Raw genomic sequence first — 12,753 nt, forward strand, 5'->3', positions numbered from 1 at the left:
CCCTCGGGCCAGTCACATACAGGGAGTCGAGGAGGTAGTCCCACAAATGGGGTCCCTCGCTCCCCTGATTATGTAAGTCCCCGCTACAAGGGAAACCAACCCATCCTGGGTTATGTGTGGACTCCTCCAGCCCAAGGGGGGGGATCCAGTCAAGCACCTAACCCAGAGAACCTCCCTCCAAACTTCCCACAGGGGGGCAGAAATTCACCAAACCCTGGGCCGAACTTTTTCCCCAGGCATCCACAAGGTTTCCAGCCCCAAACGCATCCATCCTTCTTTCCCCAATTCCCTGAGCCCAGACAACCTAATCCGGGAGAGGGGAGGTCAAGGGTGGAGGGGTACCCAAATCTTCCCAACCCAGGGTATTACCAGAGAAGGGATAGCTACCCTCCCCGGGAGCAGCCCAGGGGAGAAAACCGGACCCCGTATCAGCCTGAGCGGGTTTCCCAGTTAGAGTGCCAGGTCCAAAACATGGCACGGGATCTGGGTCACATGCTGAGGGCGCAACAGAACCCTCAGATGAGCATGCCACCACAGAATGCCCCAAACTCTGGGCCTGGTGCTCCAGAACAATGACGGGGGCAGCACCCCGATAACCCACCGGTTCCCAGGGAGGAGGCACAAGGGGAAGGGGGGTGTAAAGCCTTGGAGGAAGCTTCCTTCCCAACTTGTAAATAGCCCCAGGAAAACCAGGAACCGGAAACAAAATCTTCTACCCCTGAAAGTCTGCCACCCAAGGAGCAGAGAGGAGGTAGGAGAAACAAAGGACCCAAACAGACCCACTTTGTGGAGGAGGTACAGGTCTTCCAATTTGAGGGAGAGGGATCCTCGGAAGATCCTGGGAATAGGATCTTCTCCTTCAGAGATGGGGAACTCCTCCCAAGGAAAAATGGGTCCCAAGAGATTCCAATCCAGACTGGGTAGATGTGGGGATTGAGCTGTTGCATCCCATCATTCTATCCCAGAACCAACAAAACCAAAAACCCCTGGTTCAAACCCATCCTGGTGACTGCCTCCCAAAAGGCAGGGGCGGCCCAGAACCGGAACCAGGGGAACCTAAAACCGAATCAACAGACTGGGTAGATGTGGGGATTCAGCTGTCGCCGCCCATCATTCTATCCCAGAACCAACAATACCAAAATCCCATGGGTCAAACCCATCCTGATGACTGCCTCCAAAAAGGGGGGTGAGGGGGGGGCAGCCCAGAACCCGAAACCATTTCCAGTTGCCAACTTTTTCTTTCAGATTCCCCAGGCTCTCCACAGAATTCTGCCCAAATCTCTTCGCTAGCAATGTCCAAAACCAGAAAATTAGCCCACCAGTTGTCCAAAAATGTGCATTATCTATGCCCCCTTGAGGAGAAGGAGGGAAGATACTATGCCCCGGTACAAGTACAGGGGCAGGGTACAATTTTGGCACTGGTAGACACTGGATCCCAAGCTACCCTTCTGTCCAAAAGGGCCTTTGATGAACTAAATGCAGGAAGCGGGGAGAATTACCGAATTCCTCTCACCTCTCTTCCTGGACAACTGCAGAACTTTGACGGGAAGGAAATTGCCGTCGAGGGGACTGCAGACTTGGACATTAAAATTGGGCGACGCAAGGTGAAACACCCGGTCATAGTAGTAACTCCAGAGGGCACCCCTTGTTTACTAGGGAATGACCTCCTGAGAAGGTTGTCACCCCTAATAGATTGTGTAAACAAGGCCCTCTGGACCCAGACTAGCCGACCAATAAAATTAAAATAGAGTGTCAACCATGTTAGTTTAAACGGCACCTGCCACATGGTTGAACAAAAATCTGACCAAATAGAATTTCACTTCCAGAACAACCAAATTCCAGACGTGACAGTAATAGCAGTAGGACAACAGACTGGTGGTGGGGGGTCCTCTCTATTTCTGAAAATCAACCTTCCTTCCACTTTAAGCTGGTATTCCACACTGGAAGGAAACACTCTGAAATTCTTTACCAATCCACAATCAGACACTCCCACTCCTATAATCCAGAAAGATGTGAAATCAGCTCAGAACCTGACTGATATTCAGCAAATTGGAGATCAGTTGTTCATCCATGTTCAGTTAAATGATGGGAGGGACTCTGTTCTCGATCGAGTGTGTGTGAACAACGGTAAGAGCTTCATCAGCGAAGCCATGTTCCTCCAACTCCCAAAAGATCCAGCCATTCCCACATTCAAACTGATAGACAAATGGGAAATGGATCTGGAAACACCCAATTCCAAACATCTCCTGCCAAGCAGGTGTATGCTTAAAATCTCCATTGGCAACAAGAGCATAGTCCATAATTGTTGGGTCGTGCGAGACGGCACTGCTGCCTTTTACTTAGGCAGTGACATTCTCAATCGCTTCGCCATTAGTTTGGACCTAATAAACTTCAAAGCTTGGTCCCGATTAGCGGATAATCCCATGGGCTTTGATGATCTAGAAAAAGCATTTAGGTCAGCTCAATTGCTACCTTATGCAGTTGGAATTCAGCTTAAAGAGGAAGTCACCATCTCAGAAAGGACCCGACAATTCTCCCTGGAAGTGAAAGTTAAAAGAGGACAAAAATTGAAAAACCCTGATGCTTATATTCATCTAAATGCTTCTCTCCAACAGCAAGGGTTAGGGGTAAACCCAACACCATTAGTCAACATAGAACATGACACCATTCCAATAGAGGTGGAAAACAGCGACTTAAAGAGTATTACTCTAGCCGCAGGCACCATTATTGGAATGGCGGTTGATGACCGACATTTCTCCATTGATTTAGGAAATGAACTGTTAGGACCGATCCCCAAGGACTGTTTTGACAGTGACAGTGCGGACAATACAACACGAGGCAGGATTTTCACCAGGCATGGGGGGAACTTCCTGGTCTACACTTCTTGCCCTTATGGTAAGGAAGATGTGACTTGTGACTTCAGGAGGGATGAGGTGATTTTCCAGGTCCATGAGGGCTGCCTTTCCCACCTGAAGCCTCCAGTCCAAATCAGCACTCTGACCAGGGACTTCTCCACCCAGCTGGAGGAGGCCGCCGAGATAGCAAAACCAGAAGTCTTTCCAGGCTTCAGGCAGATGGTGGAAGAGAGAGTCAATCTAGCTGATGCCTGCATGACTCTGGAACAGAAGCAAAAGTTGAAACAAGTTTTCTTGGATTTCCAAGATCTCTTTGCGGTAGACTCATATGACTGTGGTCGCAACGACATCCACACAACAACCATTCCCACGGACCCTGGAATGACTCCAGTGTTTGTGAAGCAATATCGTTTGCCTCTCGCATCCATGGAGTCCCTTACTGAAATAATTAAGAACCTTGAGTCCCGGGGAATAATCCGTCCAGTCCACAGCACTTTCAATAATCCGGTGCTGGGAATATTGAAGCCAAACGGCCAGTGGAGACTCTGCATTGACCTTAGGGAGCTCAACGAACGGGTCCATACTTCCCGATGGCCTCTGCCCTACATTGACCAAGGGCTGGCCCGGATCCAGGGGTCACAGTTATTCACTGCAATAGACCTGACCAATGGATACTGGACCGTGCCTGTCAGTAGGGAGGACCAATACAAACTGGCTTTTACCTTTGGGGGCCAGCAGTACACATGGACCCGGACTCCCTTCGGATACCTCAACTCCGGCAATTAATTCAACATTTTCCTACATAAGGCCATGCCCGACCTGGGTACGAGGGGTAATCTGGCTTATGTAGATGATGTCCTCATCAAAAGTTCATCTGTGGAGGAACACATAGCGGAGATCCGTTATGTTCTGACGCAGTTGAGGGCCGCCGGAGCAAAAGTTTCCTTTCAGAAAGGACAGTGGTGTAGAACCCGTGTTAATTTCTTGGGGCGTGAGATTACTCCTCAGGGTCTCTGTCCCCAGGAAAAGAAAGTGGAAGCACGTCAGAAAGTGAAGGAGCCCACAACTCTGCGGGAACTAAGGAGCCTCCTTGGAATGACTAATTACAGCAGAAAGTTCATTGAGGGCTATGCAGAGATCACTAGACCCCTGATTCATCTCCTGAAGGGGCGAGTCAAGTGGGAATGAGGTCCAGAACAATCCGAGGCAGTACGACAACTCAAAAGAAGCCTCTCACAAGCGCCTTGCCTAGCTTACCCTGTCAGAAACAAGGAGTTCTTCCTGGAGACAGGGTTCTCTAATACGTGCTTTACGGCAGTATTATACCAAAAGCATGACAAGGTCAATAAAGTAATCTCCTATGCGAGCAAAACTTTATCCTCTGTGGAGGAAAAATTCAACGATTGTGAGAAGGCACTCCTGGCAACGGTGTGGGCATTGAGGAATTACCGCCCGTTCATCCAGGGGGAACACATCATAGTGGAGACTCCTCACCAGCCTCTGCAATATCTCCAAAGTGACAGAATCCGGGCCGGAAATGTGAGTAATTCCCGAATTACTTCCTGGATTCTGTCAATGCAAGGCTTTCCTGTGGAGGTCCGATATGGCCAAAACAAGAAGAGTCCCCTCGCGCAAGATCTGGCTGACTTGCATGATTGTGCCAGAGAAAACTGTCTCGAGGACAAAAGTCTAAAAATCAAGGACAACATGGAGGCATACCTTAATTCCCCACACAAAGTCTTTGAAGAAGACAAGTGTGAGGGAATGCCCACTGTCTATGTGGATGGATGCTCTTACTATGTTGACAACAACGGGGAGAAAGAACTGGTGGCCGGCGTAGGGAATGCATGGGTGAAGGAGTTTCCAGAACCCTCCGCTGGATACAAAATTGGTCCCCGAAGTAGTCAGGTGGCAGAATTGATGGCTGTGCATCAGGCTCCTCACTGCCGTCCAACATCAACTCCACAAACTGGTCATATTCACAGATTCGGATTATGTACGGAACGGGTTCATGGAGCACCTGGTTAACTGGAAAATCAGAGGCATGCTATGTGCTAATAACAAACCTTTGAAACATGGGAAGTTAATTCAAAACATTGATGATCTGGTCACATCGAATGGGATGACCATCTACTGGAAGAAGATCAAGGGTCATTCCAAAGTAGAGGGACCAGACAAAACTGGAAATGACTTAGCTGATCAGCTGACCAAAACCGGGGCCATCCAAGGGGATCTAATAGAGATTGAGTCCCTGTTGGGGGAAATCCAGGTCGCTGCTATCACTAGGTCCCAGACAAATGCTCACAATGATCTTTCAACTGCACAATGGAGTAAGCAGACCCCTGGTGCTGATTTGATTACAGCTCAGAAGGGGGACCCAATAATTGGTAAGTTTTACCAACACATTGAGGACCCTGAGAACTTTCCCCTGACGGATACCGATTACATTGGGAAAGAGGACCTAAGAGTGTTGATGAAATCTCCAAAAAGGTTCAGAATCCAAGACGGTTTGTTGGTAAGGAAATCCCAAGCTGGCCATGATCAGTGGGTGGTTCCTACCTCATTCCGAAGCCTGATGTTAAGTCACGGCCATGATGCGGCCACCGCCGGTCATAGGGGGTTTCACACAACACTTGAGATCTTAAGAGAGGTTGCATACTGGCCACACATGGGGCAGGACCTCGACCAATACTTGAAGGGGTGTCTGGTGTGTGCACAATTTCAGCCAACATCCCTCACACACCGGGCGCCTCTCCAAAAGAGGGGCATGACACTGCCATGGTCAGATTTGCAAATCGACTTTGTAGGCCCTGTAATTCGCTCGTCTAGAGGAAACAAGTACATGTTGACCGTCACATGCTTGTTAACCAAGTGGGTGGAATATCTCCCGGCCCCAAACTGCAAGGCAGAAACAGCAGCTGCCCTGATGATTAACCACATATTTTCCCGTTTTGGTCTACCTCAAAGGATTGAGTCAGACAGAGGTAGCCATTTCACCAGCGAGGTAATGACAAAGATGTGGGAGATACTGGGGGTCAAAAGGAAGTTACATATTGCTTACCGGCCAGCTTCTTCTGGTGCAGCAGAACGCTATAACCGGACCATTGTGAGCATCTTAAAAACGTTTGTGGCAGATTCTGGGCCAAGTTGGTATATCCGATTACCTCTGGTCCTAATGGCCATCAGATCTACCCCTTCATCTGCAACTAAAATGTCACCATTTGAGTTGATGACCGGACGCAAGATGGTGCTTCCCCAGCATTTGCTCTACAGGACCCAAGAGCAGACATTGATAAATGCCTCCACAACTCATGAGTATGTGGAGAATTTAAGGAAACACCTTCAACATGCTTTTGCCTATGCTCAGCGGAATCTAGAAAGATCAGCTGATAGCATGAAAACCCACTACGACCTGAAGACCACCAGGAAGGAATATACTGTGGGGGTCTATCTATACAATTTCCAAAGAAACCAGGCCAAACAGCGAAAATGTTTGCCTACGTGGAAGGTACCATTTGAAATTATAGACAAAATCTCCCTTGTAGCCTATAAGATCCGCATCCCGAAAGGTAGTCTGGCGGAAGGGGAAGACAAGTGGGTCCATATTAATCAGCTAAAGTGTTGCCATCCCAGGCACATTCTGCAACAACTGGAGGAATCCTCTGGAATCCCAGAGGGGGCCGCCCCAGAGTAATTCAGTTCCAACCCTAAAATATCCCACAGATAGTCTCTAAAATATCATGATTCTGGTAGGAAAATGTTTCCTGTTATATCTTGTTTTTAAAACAAGACTGAAAAATGTAACCGGATGTATAAAATGTATGTGTTCGCCACACCATTAATAGTGGTGGAGAAATGTCTACGAATAGGTATTGCCGCTTTTGCTTTATCATCCTAGGAGAGATGAAACCACAGAGACTGACCAAGGAGAACGACCCGGAGACCGGGAGCAAAGATCCGAGGGGCCCGGGGTACCGCCCAATATTCCCATCAGGACAGGCGAGGAGAACCGATCGATCCAACCGGATGGAGGAAAAGATGCTGAACTGTGCCATCTGCGGAATTGGAAGAAGATGATGTGGACATCCCAGCGCGTGGATCAAAACATCCATTGCACCCGACTCCATCTCGACTCGAAATCAAAGTGCAGTCGGGTGGGGGGGTTTGTTGGGTGTCCTGACCCACGTTTGGACTATTATACTGCAACATTTGGTGCTGTGGGCTCAGGAAATCCAAGAGGGCGGAAAAGCCCACATTTGCGCCAGAATCCTAGAGAACCGTGCAGTTGTGCGCACACCAAAATGGTTCCCTAACCTGCCATCCACCAGTGCAAGCAGGATGGGCCAGGAGTGCCATGAGTAAAATGTGTGCCAAAGGAAAAACAGCAATGCCGGTTGGCTAAAAAAAGCGCTTTAAAATCACCTTTGTTTCCCTGAATGCAAGCTCAAAATGCCTATTTTAAACATCACAAGATATTCAAAAATCTCAATGAACACCAGCAGACTTTTGACAGAATGTATTCTTGCGTGCATACTAAATCTGGAAAGAGAAAGAGCCCAAAACCATGTCCATAACAAAACTGGCTGAGCTGTGGATGTCAGCAGCTTAAGTTAAATGGACATAAAGCCACTAAAATCAAAATGTTTAAAATAAATGAGTGACCTACTTTTGAGTGTAACATAGGTTGCAACTGTTAAATGTCATAGTTTTGAACTGAGAATCAGCATTCTAGCTGCATGTGCAAAAATTGTCAGTTTGATTTGAATATAGAAAACTGGGAACTAAAGTGACATTTAGCTGAAGCCTGGCTTGAAGAGAGTGAATTCTGCCCGGCAACTACCCCCGACAGGAGTGAAACCTGCTCAGCCAGTCTTCCCAGGCCTGGCTGCATTCTGCTGCCCCTGCCAAAAGGAGATGACACCTCTCTGATTGGATTAGGGGAGGAGCACCTGGGGACTACAGGAAACTAAACAAAGCACTGTCCCTGGCTCAGGCAAATGTTATATTAGGGGGGTCGTAAATGGCTTCCTCTTGGAAGGAGAAGTGGGAGGGGCACTGCATCTGTGAGAGCAAGCTGAGCTAGGGGGAAGTGGATAAAACAGAAATTCCACCATGTGCTTTGGAAAACCACACCCCTTTGGGACCAGAGCATGATTTTAAAAAGATGGATAATTCATAGTGCGGACTTGTAAAAATTATATAAATAACATCATCATTCTTGGTGGTATCATCTGTGACTTCTTTAAATTGAGGGAGAAGCCCAGTTTGTGAAGGAAGTGGCAGACATAATCTAGCTGGATCTGAGCTTGTTCCGAAGATACAGCTCTGATCAGCCAATCGTCCAGGTAGGGGTAGACGTGGATCCCTTCCCTCCTTAGACTTGCAACCACTACCGACATTAGCTTGGTGAAGACCCTCGGGGCAGAGGTCAGCCCAAATGGCAGAACTCGAAATTGATAATGAGAGCCGCCAATTGCGAACCTCAGGTATTTCCTGTGTTTGAGATGGATTGGCACATGGAAATAAGCCTCCTGGAGGTCCAGAGATACCAGCCAGTCCTGGATCTGGAGGGCCTGAAGGATCTGAGTTACCATCTTGAACTTGTCCTTCCTGAGGAACTTGTTCAATTCTAGTAAGACCAAGATGGGTCTCAGTCCTCCGTCCTTCTTCGGTATGAGAAAGTATGGGGAGTAACAGCCCTTGTTCCTCTCCGCTACAGGTACCGGTTCTATGGCACCTTTCTCTAGCAGGTCTACAATTTCCTGCAAGAGGAGCGGATCTGGAACTTTTAGAGAGCTGTGCCCCGGTGGATGACTCTGAGGGATGAGTAGAAAGGGTAGGCAGTAACCTTGGGCAACTGTCTCCAATGCCCAAGCATCTGACGTAATAGCCTGCCATTCCGTCAGATGGTGAGTTAACCTGCCCCCTACAGGTGTTTTGTGTGGAAAGACCTCAGAATGGTTTGGGGGTGGCTGATGCAGATGCCGAGGGTAAAGAGGCACCTGCTGCTGCAGAGGCCTTAGTACTTTTGACCCGTCCACCTCGGGTGGATCTCCTTTGGCCTCTTTGAGCCGGCTGTCCTCTGCCTTTCCCAAATGCGGAATAATAGCGAAAGGACTTTCCTCTTCCACAGGTTCCTGAGGGGCGAAAAGGAGTTTGGCGAATTGCAGCTCCTAAAGATTTTGCTGCTGCTTTAGATGTTTGCAACTTTTCCAGACTGTCATCAGCCTTTTTACCGAATAAAGAAGAGCCGTCAAAGGGCATATTCAAAAGTCTGGCCTGTACATCTGGAGCAAAGCCAGACTTTCGTAACCACGCATGCCTGCGGATTGTAGTACTTGCCGCCATGGCCCTGCTGATACTGTCAGCGGAATCGATGCCAGTTTGAAGAGATTCGCACATGGCATCTTTGCCATCTTCAATGATGTTAAGGAAGGCTTCCCTTTCATCTCCTTCCAGTATGCAGTCAGCCGCAGATGAAGCACACTCCCACAGTGTGTGACTGAACCTGGTGAGCGTACAAGTGGCGTTGATGGACTTCAACGCCATACTACAAGCAGAAAACACTTTTTTTGCCATAGAATCGTCCCTTTTATCATCTCTGTCCTGTGGGACAGTAGGATAAGCGGATCTGCTGCTTGATGAAGTTGCCGCTTGAACCACCAGGCTCTCTGGAGTCGGGTGTTTTGATAAATATTCAGGGTCAGCCGCAGACACCCTATACTTGGCTGACAAATTTTTATTGACTGCAGGGATAACCTCAGGAGTTTCCCAATTGGATGAAATTTTCCTTTGTAAAGCTGTATGGAAAGGGACCACAGGATCCTCCTGTGGACCTTTATCTAGTATGTCTGTAAGGTCATCCTGTTGAAAAACAGGTGAAGGCGCAGACCAACCCATGAATTCAATAATTCTTGCCATCAGGGTTCTATAGGGGGTTTCGGCATGTTCCCCTGGTCTGGTTTCACAAATTCCACTTGTGGGGAATTGTCCAACCCACTTGCCTTATGTAAAGATTCCTGCAGGTCTTTCAACCTTCTTTCCTCAGAGGTAAAATCCTCTGAAACAGGTGGTGTGGTCCTCTGCAGCCCGAAGGGTCTTTCTTGATCAGAATCCTCCCCTTCTTCATAGATTGAAGATAATCTAGGGTACTCTGACCTCAGAAATGGTGTAAACCCCATTTCTAAAGCAGAAGGAGCCAGACTTGTCATTATTGGACGAATTCTTGTTTTTCTTCTATGGCCATTAGGATTCCATCTGAATAAGGTGACAAAAAAAGAGGAGATGCAGGAACCTTGCTCAGAAAGGGGGTGGAAGGCAGCACTGCACAGCACTGTCCTGACCAGTGCAAGAATATAAGTGGAGATAAGGATAAATTAGGAGCCTCATATATTTGAAGGGCTCGGGAAAAAATAGCAGCAATTGTTCTTCTTAGTTATCTATAATCTTTTAGGAGGGGCGAAAGTGACACGAATCTTTGAATAGACAAAGGGCTGGGGAATATAGGACAGGTTTTCAAATGAGCTATGCAATGCTGGCGAAGCAAAACGCCCCAGCCTTGCGCATGTGCAGCTGGGGAACTGAACTGTCAAAGGGAAATAGGGTTTCCCTTTGACAGTTCAGCCAGCCCAGGAGCACTCCCTCAGCTGAAAAAAGCAGCTGAGGGAGAGCTCATTGTTTCACTGGGCTGGCTCCTTAGCTCCGACAAAATGGGTGAGGGGGCCACTGGGGGGGCGCCCCCTTACCATTATCAGTGGCCTATAGGGCAATAGGGCAATGCTTGTACCAAAAATGCTAGTGTGGGCCAGTCAAAATGAGCCACCTTTTTGACCAATGCGGGCCAGTTTGATGAGTTACCTCACTATGCAGTTAGTAATTTTGACCATTGCGGTTGAATAAATATTCTATAAATATCACAATTTACTTACATTTTAACACAAAGCACCCCCTTGGGTACTATTCAAACAGTCTGTGACTAATCTATATCATATAAAACTGCGGGCCACTTTTTCATTGGTGCCTGAGACAGTTTCATGCTTCAGCCCAACCATGTGAGCCGCTCATGCCCATTTTCTCCAATCAAAAAAAAGAAAGTTTATTTTTTATTTATTTTTTTTACATTTCATGCTGGGTTCTCACGGCCCCCCAGGGATGCGGCGGTGGCCCTCTGTGGGGCGTGCTCCACAATTTCAATACCGCTGCACCAATGGGGGGATGCACACAGGAAGAACGGAACGATGGCAGACACATGACATCACCCAATGCACCCAGACAACCACCGCAGAATATGCAGACATCCCACACATCGAAACCAAATGACACACACTCATGCCAACCCCTTTGTTACAACTGCAAATGCTGCACCGGCTCGTTACGGTGAGCGTCTGTACTCGGCGACAACGCCTTCTCTTGCCCTGGAACAGACACCCAACCAGACTAGGACAGCCCACAGAGAGCCCTTGCGTGTCCAGTACTATCAACTACCTTACGCCCAGACGAGGAACCACTTGTGGGGGCAGAGATATAAAACAAGCAGTTCATCTTTATGGTGGACTCGGGGCAGGGAAATCATGTCTATGTGAAGGCAAATTTCCGCTATCTGGCAAAAATCTCGAGACGCAGGTATTCTCTGGGGCTGTGGTCACGGCTCCTTACACTGAAGATTTTGATGTAAAGATAGGGTGCAGAACAGTGAGAGCACCTTTACTGTACCATGAAGACTCACCTGTAAACGTATTGGGAATGGATCTCTTCAGTAAGCTAAACATGACCATTGCATTCACAGAAAGGGGTGTGGTAAGTTCAACACTCAGCATGTGCCCACTACAGGCGATGGCAATAATACAGACAAAAGCCAATGAAACAGCGGTCGGAGGAATTCCCATTAATGCAGATATGTTCATATATGGCATACAGGTATTGGCAAGAGTGGTGCCAGAGATTATACGGAATGAGTGGAGAGTACCTTCTGATTTTGTTTTCCGCCATGTTGCAACACCCGACATACTACCTGGTACAGTGCTCTCACTGGATTTGTAGGGAGTGCAGGTGTCAGCAGAACGTATTGTGGCTATTGGACTGGATACGCACGGGTGTGAGTGGCGAACAGCGCTATGCATAGACCCAAATTAGGCTTTCTGCGTACTGACAGATGATGACTTGTTCACCGACAATGACCATGACAGAAAGATAATAATGGAAATATGCATGCCTTGTGACATAATGGTACAGAGCAGGCGAGTTACCGGCCCCTCTTGGCTGTAGTCAGTGCACCACCATCATTTTGCAATATAGATTTGCAGCAAGTACCATCAAATGTATGGACCACTAATCCCCATGATGTGGGTTATTACAGGAAGCGACCCCCATAATGTTAAAAAATAAAGCTAGGAGCAGTGTTGGCCAGAGTAAAACAGTACTCTTTATCAAGAGAAGCAGAGCAGGGAATACGAGAAACAATACATGCACTACCCTCAACCTCAACCTCCCCATGTAATACTGCGATTTAGGCGAAGGGGGGTCGTGGAGGATGGTGCAGGACCTTCGCCCTCTTAACAATATTATTCAGAAAGAATTCCCTCTTGTCCCAAACCCGGCATCCATCTTGTGCAGTATTCCGAAAAAAGGCCCCACATTTTACTGTGGTGGATTTTAAAAAAGCTCTTTTCTCCGTAACCCTTGACCCAGACTCACAGAACCTGACATCATTCATTCTAGAGGGGAGAAGGTACCAACATTCTAGATTGCCCCAGAGGTACTGTGAAAGCCCCAGCATTTTCAACAGAATACTGCACGAAGACCCTGGCAACATTGCTGTTCAAAGCACAATAATACAATACGTGGATGACCTACTAATATACAGTGAAGGAGAAGAAATATGCAGAAAGGATTCTGTCCA

Source organism: Ambystoma mexicanum, chromosome 11 (genome assembly GCF_040938575.1).
Source record: "Ambystoma mexicanum isolate Mex_15411 chromosome 11, UKY_AmexF1_1, whole genome shotgun sequence".
NCBI lineage: Eukaryota > Metazoa > Chordata > Amphibia > Caudata > Ambystomatidae > Ambystoma > Ambystoma mexicanum.